We start from the raw sequence: 15588 nt of genomic DNA, 5'->3' as shown, positions 1-15588 counted from the left end.
TTGTTTATCTGGGTCATGAGGTTCTTTCTTGTGTAGCTCTTCTGTGTATTCTTGCCGCCTCTTCTTAATGTCTTCTGCTTCTGTTAGTCCATCCTCTTTCTGTCTTTTATTGTGTCCATCTTTGCATGAAATGTTCCCGTGGTATCTCGAATTTTCTTGAAGAGATCTCTAGTATTTCCCATTCTATTTTTTCCCTCTATTTCTTTGCATTGATCGCTGAGGAAGGGCTTCTTATCTCTCCCTGCTATTCTTTGGAATTCTGCATTCAAATGGGTATACCTTTCCTTTTCTCCTTTGACTTTAGCTTCTTTTCTTTTCTCAACTATTTGTAAGGCCTCCCCAGAGAACCATTTTGCCTTTTTGCATTTGTTTTTCATGGGTATGGTCTTGATCACTGCCTCCTGTGTAATGTCCCAAACCTCATTAGTTGTCAAGGCATTATTCTCCAAATTATACAAAAGGATTCTGTAGGCCAGTATCAAAAAAAAAAAAAAAACTCAATCAAAAATGGGCAGATCTAAGCACACATTTCTCCAAAGAAGACATACAAGTGGCCAAAAAACACATGAAAAAATGTTCAACATCACTAATTATTAGAGAAATGTACATCAAAGACAGGGTAGAAGGGGACAACAGAGGATGAGATGGTTGGATGGCATCACAGACTCAATGGACATGAGTTGCTAGATCACGGAAAGGGTGTGTGTAGGTATGATATCATTATTTTACTCAAGATAATGAGGGAAAGTCTCCCTGAAAGATGGCAATTAAGCAGAGATCAGGAGGAAGTGAGGGAGCAGGCCGTATTGGTACCTAAGGGAAGAGCATTCCAAGCAGAAGGAACAATAAATGCCACAGTCCTGGCAGGGAAATCCACCTGACATGCTTCTGAATGTCAAGGAGTCCTGTGATACTCTGGGTTTGGCATGTTTCAGTGGCCTTAGGACTCATTGAAAGGGGTCTGGTGCTGCTATCTTTTGTTTCTCCCACAATTTGTGGTCATCCAAATTTCACAGATGAAGGACTCAAGGCTCCAACATGTGCTCTGCCCAGTCTCTCCTAGCTATACCTGAAATTAGGAGTGAAACCTTCTGGTATGATGAGAGACAGAGAGCTTGAGTATACCAGCTGCAGGGGATGATAGCATCCATGCTGAATGTCAGTCAGCCAGTGGATATCAGTTTTAATGTGGGAATCATGCCTCATAATCATGCTACTCTTGATGGAGGGCAGGACTTAAGAAGGCAAAAGCAACTGGGGCAAAGGAGGGAGGCAGGATGGGGAAGCTGGAGGACAATGAGAAAATAAAAGCCAATGGCTTCATCACATTGCTTGGATTTGGCTCAAATACCTTGAGTGACTGATTGTATTAGAATATATTCACCTTTTCTCTGTCCCTACCCACTTTTTCCGTCCCTTTCTCTTTTGTGCCAGGGGTACCACATGGGCCTGGAGATTTCTGCAAATTTTTCAACTACAAGCTCGGTTTTTAAACAGATTATCAATTTCTTTTTTGCTCAACGTAGTTAGTTAGTTCCTTTCACCAAAATTGCCTGATGTAGTTATGTAGAATCAGTCGTAGAATCCTTGTAATCTCTGTGGGATCTGAAACCTATTTTACTCCCAATATTTATAAGTGTTGTCTTTAGCTTTCTTGCCTTTTTTGGTGTATATGAGTAGAAGATTATGAATTTGTATTGAATTTTTGACAGAGCCAACTTTGGGTTTTGTCGATAATCTCTATTTTTTATCTAATATCTCTTCTGATCACTATTTCCCTTATTTTGCTGACAGTCTCGGTACTAAAGGGGTTTAATAAAGTCCCTGAGAGTTTCCCAAGCTGAGTGAAAACTCACAGATTCTAGGGCACTCTTGTAGCTGTGAGATTCTCTGAGTGAAGGTCGTGAAATCTGCAGTTTTTTCTTTCTTTCTTTTTTTTTTAGAATCCCTCAGTTCTGATTGACAAGGACAACTTGTCTGGGCACTACCAGAGCAGAGGAATGGTCTTATGTTGCCTACTTCCATGCTCTGTCTCCATTGGGAGCTTGTGTAGGTGACAGGGGTTTACTGCCTTCTCTCACACACAAACCCAAGACCTCCAGTCTAGCAGACTCACTGCCATTCTGTCTGCTGTTCTCAGGAGGCTCTCAGACCATCGTTTCTACAAAACATTCTGATTCCAGTCTTGCCAAGCCTGTATCTGAAAGATTTCTGAAGAAATCAGATTTCTATTTAGTGTGTCTTTCCATAATGTGATAAATATTTGTGTTATGTGGTAGCTGTTATTCTGCATATTTTGCCATAGCCATTGGATCTTACCCTTGACTGAATAAATAGAAGCAAACAATGTTCCACAACGCGTCCAAAACAGTGGCTCCCTTACTGCTGGGTGACACTGAGCTAGTTACTTAGCGTCTCTGTGCCTCATTCCTCCATTAGCCGCATGGAAACACTAGCTTGGAGTAAAGTTAACTACTTCATGGGGCAGTATAGAACACTGACCATGTTAAGACATGGGAAATCATCAGAACAATATTTGACATATGGTACGTTCCAGTCAATTCTAGCTGCTGTCATTACTGTTGTTAATATTATTGCTGTTCCACATTTCCCTGTTCCATGGACGCAGTGTCAGCAGCGCCTTTGACTCACCGCATGGACCTAGCACTGTCAATTCAGCCCTTCAGGGCCTCAAGAACAGAGTGTATTAGGCATGGGGGACGGGGGAAGGATTTTTCTTTTTCAGCATAATGAGTATTCGCCTCTTCTTATGGGGATATTGTGAAGCCTAAATGCAACACTGAGGTTTCATTGTGTGCTCGTATGGAAACATTTAGTGCATATTCTCTATGAAGTTACAGGTCTAATGACCCCTTCACATGATCTGTATAATGATAGGAAATAAGTGGTCATGGGACAATAATAGAACATGAGTATATAAAGTTTTAAAAACCTTGTAGAGGGATATTTAAAGGCCAAGAAACCTCATAACATCGTTTTTATTTTTATTTTTTGCCATTATTTCTATCAAGTATAAATCTCTTGTATTGAATTCTGAAAATATGAATCTGAAGATATGAAAATGTTCATATTCAAACTTTCACTAATAATGCTTTATTTCTTGTGTAGTTTTCACACTGCCAGTTTAGTGTGTTTCTGATTTCTTCCGCTAATATTCATGACTTTTTTTAATCCAAGGGTGATGGTATGGATATTTTCTGAGGTAAATCAGGAGATTTACAGCCATGTTTTTGGATGTAGAGTCTGAGGATGGGGCACAGGTGAGAGAGAGTGGAGTTTGGCTGGGAGGGGGAAAGGGTGGGGCAGGGACAAGTGAATGTGAGTACAAGCAGAAACGAAAGTGAAGAGAGGCAAGGAGATAAGCTCACCCTTCTGAACCGTGGTTAGCTCTCCATGTGTACACGTATAATAAAATCTTTGAGTACTCAGAGCAACACTATGAGGTTAAGCACTTTTACTGCTACCATCCTTTTCAGCAGCTGGGGAAGCAGAAACACATAGCGGTTAACGAGTCAATGAATTTGCCCAAAGTCTCCTTCCTGGCAAGAGCTGAATCAGATCGGTGCCCAGGCCAGAGAGAAACAGAGACGTGTTGTATCTGACCCCCAATCTGGAATACAGTGCCATGTCTAGTGTCCTCTGGATCAAAAGACAGGTCAACATGTCCATCTGCAGGAAACTTTACTGTGTATGAATCTGTGTATGGATTGAACACAGTGTCTCCTAACTGAATGAAAGATCATGGGGTTTCATGTCAACCTGCACACATCACAGAGAAGAGTTCCTGGTCCAAATGAAGGCCTCAACATGTGTTTCCTGTGACGAACATTAGTGGAGCACCCTCATTATTATGGAAAGTGGCATAACCATTGTATAATGATAAACAGAACAGCAGAGACAGTATCATGAAGACATTAACTCCTCTATCTCATACTTTTTTAAAATGAAGAGAACAGAACCTGGAAGGCAATAGACCACTTACTAAGTTTTATTTTTTTCTCTCAACTGTGACATTCTAAGTAATTTCCAAATAATGATTTTTTAGCTTTTGAAAAAATATTTTTTCATTGATTGATTCTTATTTACAGTATTGGTTTGATTTCTGTCATACATCAACCTGAATTAACCATAGGTGTAGGTGTCCATATGTCCCCTCCCTCTTGAATCCCTCCCACTTCCCGCTCATTCCCACCCCTCTAGGTTATTACAGAGCCCCCATTTGAGTTCCCTGAGTCATCCAGCAGATTCCCATTGGCTCTCTATTTACATATGTTAGTGTATATGCATCCATGCTACTCTCTTTCCATTGATCTCACCCACTCCCTCTGCTCCCCCACATTTGTGCCTAAGTCTGTTCTCTAAGTCTGCATCTCCACTGTTGCTCTGCAAGCAGATTTATCAGTGCCATCCTTCCATAGATTCCACATATGTGTGTTAATGTATATTTGTTTTTCTCGTTCTGACTTACTTCACTCTGTATAATAGGCTCTGGGTTCATCCACCTTCTTAGAACTGACTCAGATGCATTCCTGTTTTTCTATGGCTGAGTAGTATTTCATTGTATATATACACCAAAGCTTCTTTCTCCATTCCTCTGTCAATGGACATCTAGTTTACTTTCATGTCTTGGTTTTTGTCAATAGTGCTGCAATGAACACTGGGGTGCATGTGTCTTTTTAGCTTTGGATTTTGAAGGATGTATGACTAATAGTGGGATTGATGGGTCAAAAGGTGGTTTTATTCCTAGTTTTTTTGAGGAATTGCCATACTGTCTTCCATAGTGGCTCTATCAGTTTACATTCCAACCAGCAGTGCACGGGGCTTCCCTTTTCTCCACACCCTCTCCAGCACTTGTTGTTTGGATTTTTTGATTATGCCCATTCTGTCTGGTGTGAGGTGATACCACACTGTAGTTTTGCTTTGCATTTCTCTAATAATGAGCTTCCCTGATGCCTTAGGGGGTGGAGAGTCTGCCTGCAGTGTGGGGGACCCGGGTTCAGTCCCTTGGTTGGGAAGATCCCCTGGTGAAGGAAATGGCAACCCACTCCAGTATTCTTGCCTGGAAAATTCCTTGGACAGAAGAACCTGACAGGCTACAGCCCATGGGGTTGCAAGGAGTCGGACACGACTGAGCGACTAACACTCATTAATAATGAGTGATGTCAAGCATCTCTTCATGTGTTTATTAGCCATCCATATGTCTTCTTTGGAGAAATATCTGTTTAGGACTTTTGCCCCCTTTTCGACTGGGCTGTTTGTTTCTCTGGTAGTGACGTGTATGAGCTGCTTGTATGTTTTGGAAATTAATACTTTGTCAGTTGTTGCCTTTGCTGTTATTTTCTCCCATTCCATGGGTGATTTTTCATCTTGTTTATAGTATCCTTTGCTATGCAAATCTTTTAAATTTAATTAGCTCTCACTTATTTATTTTTGTTTCTATTTCCTTTATTCTAGGAGGTTTGTCATAGAGGATGTTGCTATGATTTATGTCTTTCAGTGTTCTGCCTGTGTTTTCTTCCGAGTTTTATAGTTTCTGGTCTTACATTTAGGTCTCTAGTCCATTTTGAGTTTACCTTTGTGTATGGTTTTAGGAAGTTTTCCAATTTCATTCTTTTGCACTTACTTGTCTAGTTCTTTCAGCACGACTTCTTGAAGATGCCGTCTTGTTCCCATTGCGTATTCTTGTCTCCTTTGTCAGAGATAAGTTGCCAATATGTGTGTGGGTTTTTCTCTGGGCTTTCTCTCTTGTTCCACTGGCCAATACTTTTCTTTTTGTGTCAGTGACATACTGTCTTGATGACTGTAGCTTTGTAGTATACTCTGAGATCAGGTAAGTTGATTCCTCCAGTTCCATTCTTCTTTCTCAAGGTTACTTTACCTATTCAGGGTCTTTTGTGTTTCCATACGAACTGTGAAATTTTTTTTATTCTAGCTCCATGAAAAATGCCATTGGTAATTTGATAGGGATTGCATTGAATCTGTAGATTGCAGTTGGTAGTACAGTCATTTTCACAATATTGATTCTTGCAACCCAGGAGCATGGAATATCCTTCTGTCTGTTTATATCATCTTTGATATCTTTCATCAGTGTCTTATACTTTTCTGTATACAGTGTTATTGTCTCTTTTGGTAGGATTATCTCTAGGTATTTTATTCTTTTAGTTGCAATGGTAAATGGGATTGATTCCTTAATTTCTCCTTCTGTTTTTTCATTGTTAATATATAGGAATGCATGTGATTTGTGTGTATTGATTTTGTATCCTGCAACTACTAAATTCATTGATTGGTTCTAGTTATTTTCTGATGTTATCTTTAGGGTTTTCTATGTACAGTATCATGTCATCGGCAAATAGTGTGAGTTTCACCTCTTCCTTTCTAATCTGGATTCCTTTTATTTCTTTCTTTTCTCTGATTGCTGTAGCTAGCACTTCCAAAAGTATTTGAATAATAGTGGCTAGCGTGGGGACCCTTCTCTTGTTCCTGATCTTATAGGGAGTGCTTTCATTTTCTCACTATTTAGAATGATGTTTGCTGTGGGTTTATCATGTATGACCTTTACTATGTTGAGTCAGGTTACGTCTATACTTATTTTTGAAGAGTTTTTATCATAAATGGGTGCAGAAATTTGTCAAAAGCTTTTTCTGCATCTATTGAGATTATCCCTTGGATTTTGTCTTTCAGTTTGTTAATATAGTGTATCACATTGATCAGTTTGCATCTATTGAAGAATACTTGCATCCCTGGAATTCATCTGACTTAATCATACTTGTGATCTTTTTATTGTGATGTTGCATTCTGTTTCCTAGAATTTTGTTGGTGATTTTTGCATCTATGTTCATCCGTGTCATTGGCCTGTTATTTTCTTCTTTTGTGATATCTTTGTCTGGCTTTGGTATCAGGGTGGTTGTGCTGTCATAGAAGGAGTTTGGAAGTGTTCCTTCCACTGCATATTTTGGGAAGAGTTTCAGAAGGATAGGTATTAGCTTTTCTCTAAATGTTTGATAGAATTTACCTGTGAAGCCATCTGTCCCTGAGCTGTGTGTTTTTAGGTGGTTTTGATCACAGTTTTGATTTCAGTTTTTGTAATAGTCCTGTTCATAATTTCTATTTCTTCCAGGTTCAGTCGTGGAAGGTTGAAGTTTTCTAAGAATCTGTCCGTATCCTGTGGTTGTCCATTTTATTACCATACAGTTGCTCATAATAGTCTCTTATGATCCTTTGTATGTCTGTGTTGTCTGTGGTAAACTCCCCTTTTTCATTCCTAATTTTCTTCATGTGATTTTTCTCCTTTGTTTTCTTGATAAGTCTGGCTAATTATTTGTCAATTTTGTTTATCTTCTCAAAGAACCAACTTTTTGTTTTGTAAATCTTTACTATTGCTGCATTCATTTCTTTTTCATTTATTTTGGCTCAGATTTTTATGATTTCTTTCCTTCTACTGACTTAGGGCTTGGATTTTTTAACTTATTTTCAAGCTGCTTTAGGTGTAGATTTAGGCTGTCTATTTGACGTTTTTCTTGTTTGTTGAGGTAGGCTTGTATTGCTATCAACTTCCCTCGTAGCACTGCTTTTACTGATTCCCGTAGGTTTTGGAAGCAGACAGCCCATAAACTAGAGAGCAATTATCCCAAAGAAGTCCTCTCACTGTTATGAAAGTTCTAGGACCCAAAACAGATGTCCCACCCTGTGGATCCAGCAGAGGGACTGAGAACTCCCAGCGTATTTGATTCTGGAGTCCAGTGTGTTTGGTTACGGAGCTTCCACAGGACAAGGGAAACAGACACTTGGAAGGCACAGACACAACCTTGTGTGCACCAGGACCCAGGAGCAAGGAGCAGTGAGGCCACGAGAGAGGCCAGTGAGTGTTCAGGAGTCTCTGGTGGAGCCGTGTGTGGACAGTGGCCTGCCATGGCTTCAGGAGCACTGACTGTAACAGTCCTACCATAAGTCCTTTTGAATGAGGTCGCCATGACCAACATGGGCATCACTGTTTCTTCATGAAATATGGAATTCTTTGTATTTCTCACACATATACCAAGGCAGTTTTCCACCATGAGATATGGAATACTCTGTATCTCTTCTATAAAAATCTGGGTGCTAATACTCTTTCATAAAGTTGGGCTTCTCTGTATCTCACATTTGAAGATCAGAATGGGGAATTTCCCATAAGAACTATGGAAATCTCTGTATTTCGTGTGAACCACTGGTTCTCAGGCACTGAAACATGTGTTCTCTGTTACGGTTCTGCCCCTGTGCCTCACACGTGTGTGTGTACAGGTGTGTGTTCGTGTCGCCTGTGTATGTGGATGGTGCGTGGTTCTGGCCCACTGCAGACGCAGAGATGAGGGTGACAGAACATGAGACATGGAACAACCAGAAGAGGAGGCCCAAGGCATCCACAGCCTAGGGGAGACTGGTCCACGCATCTGTGTGGTGCCCATGCCCAGGACAGCAACGAAAGAAGGATGGCCAGGGACAGCTCCTGACAGTGAGTCCACAACTCTGCAATTAGAGAAAGAGACATAAACAAGCTCACAATTTCTGCTGTGTTGTTTTGTCTGTGTGTGTTGTTAAGCAGGGGTAGAGGGTTTGAGGAGTCACCCAGAGTAGATCAAGTGGTGTGGGGCTTTAAAACCACTGCCTGTGGACCCCTCCGTCTGTGGGGCATTGGCTGCCATGGGAACGGTAGGTATGGCTGCTGCAGGACCCAGGATTGTGAAGACACCAAGGTCCTTGAGGAAAGGGTAGAGACTGGGAGGAGGAGGCAAGGAAAGAGAGCCTGCTTCACTGGAGACTTAACTTCTGCCACACATGTGAGAAGGAGATAGGTGAAGGTCCTGGGCTAGTGCTGCCTAGCATCAGCCTGTCAGCCAGCACCCTCCCGTTCCCAGGGTGGCACACATTGGCACCATGTGAGACAAATGACGGGCTAAGGTAAGCGCTCGGTTCGCAAGCCCATGCATCCCAGGAGAGACATGGTATGGGTATGGAATCCATCCAAGAACTTCCAGCCTAAATGGCCATGCAGAAAGGTGAGAAAAGCAATGGTGTGGGGTGCATGTGTGTGCCCCTGTGCTGGTGTGTGTCTGTGAGAGAGAGAACAGCGATGAAGCATGGTTGGTGGGCCGTTTGTATGCAGGGACCCTGGGGCAGTGAGAGACAGTTGGCAGTTCAGAGCCTGCTGGTTTTCAGGCTCCAGGGGTTCGTGCATAGCAGTCCTGCAAAAGAGGCCCCATTGCTTGCTCCAGAAGTTTTGACATTAATTTCCTTCTTTCTTGGCAGTTTCCTCCTTGGCCATGGAGGGCAAAGAGTTAAAGGTGTCAGTCTGCACCTGAAGGAGAGTCCTGAAAGCCTCACAGGAGCACAACCTCTGCTTTCTTCATGGAGTTCCTGAAGGAGACCTGCACCACGTGACTCTCACAGGGACCCTGGATTCTAAGTGAGTGTCTTGGATGTCCCCCAGCCCAACCATTACCTGATTTCGGTGGCCCACACTGTGTAGAAGAGTTAGGGAATGCCTGAGTTGTAGGCAGACCTACCACAGGCTAGCGAAGGCAGCAGAAAGAGAGCCTTGCCATTGAGCAAGTCAGTGAGGCCTGGTGGAATCAACCCCTCTTGGTGCATTTAGGAGAGGAATGCTGCTTCCTGTACAAGGGAGAGGAGAGCTGTGGGCATAGGGCGGGCAGACATGCCAGGGTGCCTTTCGTGTGGGGCTCTCTGTCTGTTGGTAGTAGTAACCTGTAGAGCCGACAGGAAGGGAGGCCAGCTTACCATTTCAGCTGTGGGTTCACTGCTTCGTTTTGGCAGAGCCCCTCTGGATCCATGTGCACCTTCTTCACGGCACAGTATCAGAGTGAGAGGCCTGTCACATTCTCTTTGACCTTTTGGGGGACCAGGCATTGATTTGGCCTTTTCCTGCTACAGGAAGATAGCAATTGGGTGAAAAGGAAAACAGTTGCAAACAGAAAAGTACAGAGTTAGGAAGAGCAGGGGAACCTCGCTCAGAAGGTGTCAGCCCCGGAGAGGGCGTGCTGGCCCTGCGACGAGCACGGCATTGGGAAGGAATGATCTTGAGAGGTGCACGCTGAGAAAAGGATGCTCTAAGTCAGCTCCATGTCCTTTTGTTCCACGTCCAGTCCTAACTGGTGCTTCTTCACCTGCACACAGATTTCTCATGAGGCAGGTAAGGTTGTCTGCTATTCCCACCTCTTTAAGAATTTTCCACATTTTGCTGTGATCCACAAGAAAGGCATTGGGGTAGTCATTAAAGCAGAAGTAGATGTTTTCTGGGAACTCTCTTGCTTTTTTGATGTTCCAACCGATGTTGGCAATTTGATCTCTCTGGTTCCTCTGCATTTTCTTAATCTAGCCTGAACATCTGGAAATTCATGGTTCACAAACTGTTCAAGCCTGATTTCCAGAATTTTGAGCATTACTTTCCTAGTGTGTGACATGAGCACAACTGTGTGGTCATTTGAACGTTCTTTGTCATGGCCTTTGGGGTTGGAATGAAAACTGACCTTTTCCAGTCCTGTGGCTACTGCTGAGTTTTCCAAATGTGCTGGCATATTGAGTGCAGCACTTTCACAGCAGAATCTTTGAGGATTTGAAATAGCTCAATTGGAATTCCATCAGTTCTACTAGCTTTGTTGGTAGTGATGCTTCCCAAGGCTCACTTGACTTTGCATTTCAGAGTGTCTGGCTCTAGGAGAGTGATCAGACTATCGTGGGTATCTGGTTCATAATGATCATTTTTTTTTATAGACCTTCTGTGTTCTTGCCACTTCTCCTTAATATCTTCTGCTTCTGTTAGGTCCAAACCACTTCTGCCCTTTATTGTGCCCATCTTTGCATGAAATGTTCCCTTTGTATCCCTAATTTTCTTGAAGAGATCTCTAGTCTTTTCCATTCTGTCGCTTTCCTGTATTTCTTTGCATTGATCACTGAGGAAGGCTTTCTTATCTCTCTGTGCTAATTCTTTGGCACTCTGTACTCAAATGGCTATAGCTTTCCTTTTCTCCTTTGCCTTTAGCTTTTCTTCAATGCTCAGCTATTTGAAAGGCCTCCTCAGAAAACCATTTTGCCTTTTTGCATTTCTTTTTCTTGGGGATGGTCTTGATCACTGCCTCCTGAACAATGTCATGAACCTCCATCCATAGTTCTTCAGGCACTTTGTCTATCAGATCTAATCCCTTGAATCTATTTGTCACTTCCACTGTATAATCATAAGGGATTTCATATAGATCATACCTGAATGGCTTGGTGGTTTCCCCTACTTTCTTCAATTTAAGTCTGAATTTTGCAGTAAGGAGTTCACGATCTGAGCCACAGTCAGCTCTTGGTCTTCTTTTTGCTGACTGTATAGAGCTTCTCCATCTTTGGCTGCAAACAATATAATCAATCTGATTTTGGTATTGACCAACTAGTGATGTCCATGTGTAGAGTCTTCTCTTGTGTTGTTGGCAAAGGGTGTATGCTATGACCAGTGCATTCTCTTGGCAATACTCTGTTAGGCTTTGCCCTGCTTCCTTTTGTACTCCCAGGCCCAATGTTGCCTTTTTCTCCAGGCATCTCTTGATTTCCTACTTTAACATTCTATTCCCCTATGATGTAAAAGACATCTTTTTTGGTGTTAGTTCTAAAAGGTCTTGTAGGTCTTCCTAGAACCATTCAACTTCAGCTTCTTCAGCATTGCTGGTTGGGGCATAGACTTGGATTACTGTGATATTGAATGGTTTGCCTTGGAAACGTGCAGAGATCTTTCTGTCGTTTTTGAGATTGCACCCAAATACTGCATTTCGGACTCTTTTGTTGATTATGAGGGCTATGCCATTTCTTCTAAAGGATTCTTGCCCATAGTAGTAGATATATTGGTCATCTGAATTAATCCACCCAATCAAGTCCATTTTAGTTCACTGATTCCTATAATGTCAATGGTCACACTTGCCATCACCTATTTGACCACTTCCAAACTACCTGATTCATGGACCTAAGATTCCAAGTTCCTATGCAATGTTGTTCTTCATAGCATCAGATTTTCCTTCCAACATCAGTTATATATTTCTTTGGCTCTGTCTCCTTATTCTTTCTGGAGCTATTTCTCCACTCTTCTCCAGTAGCATATTGGGCACCTACTGACCCGGGGAGTTCATTTTTCAATGTCACATCTTTTTTGCCTTTTCATACTGTTTGGTTCCGAATTGGAAACGGAGTGTGTCAACGCTATATATTGTCATCCTGCTTATTTAAGTTATATGCAGAGTACATCATGCGAAATTCCAGGCTGGATGAAGCACAAGCTACAATCAAGATATTAAGGAGACACATCAACAGCCTCAGATACGCTGATGACACTCCCCTTATGGCAGAAAGCAAAGAAGAACTGAAATGCCTCTTGATAAAAGAGAAAGAGGCGAGTGAAAAAGTTGGCTTAAAAGTCAGCATTCCAAAAACTAAGATCATGGCATCTGGTCCCATCACTTCATAGCAAATAGATGGGGAAATGCTGGAAACAGTGACAGACTTTATTTGGGGGGTGCTCCAAAATCACTAGAGATGGTGACTGCAGCCATGAAATTAAAAGACTCTTGCTCCTTGGAAGAAAAGCTATGAGTAACCTTGACAGCATATTTAAAAGCAGAAACATTACTTTGCTGATGAAGGTCCGTCTAGTCAAAGCTATGTTTTTTCCATTGGTCATGTATAGACATGAGAGTTGGACTATAAAGAAAGGTGAGTGCTGAAGAATTGATGCTTTTCAACTGTGTTGTTGGAGAAGACTCTTGAGAGTCCCTCGGACTATAAGGAGATCAAATCAGTCAAACCTAAAGGATATCAGTCCTGACTATTCAATGGAAGGACTGAAGCTGAAGCTGAAACTCCAATGTCTGACCACCTGACGTGAAGAAATGACTCATTGGGAAAGACCCTGATGCTGGGAAAGATCAAAGGTACAAGGGGAAAGATGACAGGCGATGAGGTGGTTAGATGGCATCACTGACTATTGGACATGAGTTTCAGGAAGCTCCAGGAGTTGGTGATGTTCAGGAAAGCCTGGAGTGCTACAAGTCCTTGGGGTCGCAAAGAGTGGGACACGACTGAGAGACTGAACTGAACTGAACTGAAGTCAGCCAAGTGCAAAACCCCTGGCCATCTCTGCGTGGTTCCTGGAACGAAAGCCCAGGGAAAGGAAGCATGCCAAAGTGATGGGCACTGTCAACCTGTCCAACATGATGGGAGGACACAGAACACAGGCGCACATCACTCAGCTCTCCATGGGGAGAACTCCCAAACCCACCCACCTCTTTATAGGTCACATCCCCTCACGAGCAAATCCAAGGACTGTATAACCTTCCAGGGTAAGTCATAGAGGTCAAAGAGGACATTGACTTGATTGAAGAGCGAATGAAGGAATGTGAACAGGAAAAAAAAAGAGGGGTGCTTAGAAATTCCATTACTCTGGATAAATAGACCTATAGTTCTGTACATGTGCAAGTCTCCTTTAAGGTTGCATGTGTGTGTCTGTGTATGAGCTATCAGAACGGGCTGGGCTGGGAGATGGAAGAATGGACACCAAAAACGTGAAAGAACTTGTGTAAAGTACACAGACCATGGGACAGCTGAAGCATGGAAGCCAGGGAAATGAGCCCAAGGATCTCACCAAGCAAGCAAGCTGTAATTGGAAACAAGCTGCTGCACCCTGGATCCCTGCCAGAAAGGAAAGGCTGGAAGAAAGCAACTGGGGGTGGTCAGGGAGAATGCACAGAATATGAAAAAGAGAATGGGGTAGATTCCCAGGCACAGACGAGGCAGGGCCTACAGCCCTTGGACGCCCAGCTACAGAGACCTTTCTGTCCTTCTCAAGTGTAGAAACATTCCCTGGCATGACCAGGCACATGAGCACACCTTGCCTTTTTTGTGAGCTTTGGGAGAGAGACAGACTGCAGCATAAGCCGCTGCTACCTGCAGAGTTTGCCAGTTTGAAACATCACTCTTTGTATTCTTCACAGAACCCTTGGGTATCAGGACTATGCAAAGCATGGATTAGGTTGATTCTCTCACTGCTCCCATCCCCACAGGGCTGGGGAGACAGGGTAGGCTGTGATGTGTTCTCATGTGGAGGCTGGATGAGAACAGAACAACTTGCAAAGGGCCTCTATATGGTAAATGGGCAGGCTTCAATTGCTTTAGTACCAAAGAATCATGGCCCTAAATGCAGTGCTGTCCTTAGTATCTCACTGACTGGCATTCCAACAGGGTTCTGGGAGTTCCTTCATGCCAGGAAGAGCATGCCCTGTTTCTGCCTCTCTCCAAAGTGTGGCCAAGTCGCCTTAGTCCTGTGCAGTGTTCATGTCTGTCATGCAAGGGACGGAAGGACGCCTGTTCCCTGCCGTGGTTCAGCAGAGACTGCCTGTGTTGGCCTCTCAAGTTTGAGAAAGCATCGTCCGACTGTGTGGACTGACAAAGTCGGATCTCCCCTGGATGCACCTGACACATTGCCCCCCTGCCTTTCATTGGACACATTGGGAGAGCTCCCAATGGTTAAAGGTCCTCTGGGACACGGGAATGTGCTTTTTCGATATGGAAGCAAGGAACTCGTGGTTCGAATTTCCGGAGGCCAAGTAAATTGCCGTTGGCACCCGGGAGGTGTCAGATACAAGGCAGGGAAAGTATGTGGACAGGCACGTTGACTGGAGCAAAGGCAGCTACGTGTGGGCGCTGGAGCCCAGGACCCCCTGGAGCAATTCCCTCTGGGCTAGGGGCGTGTCCCTGGAAGGTGCCTCCCACTACCTTCTCTGTGATTGGTCGAGATTTTAGCCCAGTAACCTGGGCATGACTCACAGCTCCAGCAGCCTAGGGGGCCCGAGTGCCTGGGTGATTCAGGCTGGAATGTGCGCCGTACCCTAGGCCATTCCCCACCGTTTTCTTCAGTCTCAGAACACCCCCAGAAGAATCAAGCTATCTCCAGAGGGTGACGGCAGCCTGTGGACAGGCTGGGCATGCCACCTGCCATGTTGTCATGTCCAGCCCCTTAACTGCTGCCCCAGCTCGGGGTCAAGGCCAGGGCCATGTGGAGAGTGAGACAGCCAGAAGAAGGCCGGAGCTGTGGAGGACTGTGGAACTTTGTAGTTGTGATCCTGGGTTCAGGGGGCAGGGCCCCTGCAGCCTGCCAGCACCGTGGGGTCATCAGGGACGTTGCAGGCACCAGGAAACGTTCCAGGCGAGGTGGTTGCTCTCTTCAGGTTGAAGGTGGTGTGGAAGTCGCAGACCTGGAGGGGGCAGAATTGGCGGGGATCGTGCTACTGCTGGTTCCAGCTGCTGGTGGTAGACATTATGTAGGAGATGCAGGTGGTGGTTGACAAGGAGAAGGAGCAGGTGTCCTCGTAGGTATGTGAGGAGAAGCCAAAGGAGTAGAGCCAGGAACATTCAAGGCCAGGAGCCCCAAGTGACTGGCCTGCACTGGAGGGACTAGATTCAGTGGCAGCCCTGCAGGCGGAGATGAGCTCTCAGCATGAGAAAGACCACAGGACCTGCGCTCCTATCAGGAGGAAGAACGAACAGAGGAAG

The sequence above is a fragment of the Dama dama genome, chromosome X (genome assembly GCF_033118175.1).
Source record: "Dama dama isolate Ldn47 chromosome X, ASM3311817v1, whole genome shotgun sequence".
Lineage (NCBI taxonomy): Eukaryota > Metazoa > Chordata > Mammalia > Artiodactyla > Cervidae > Dama > Dama dama.
This window is presented reverse-complemented; position numbering follows the sequence as displayed.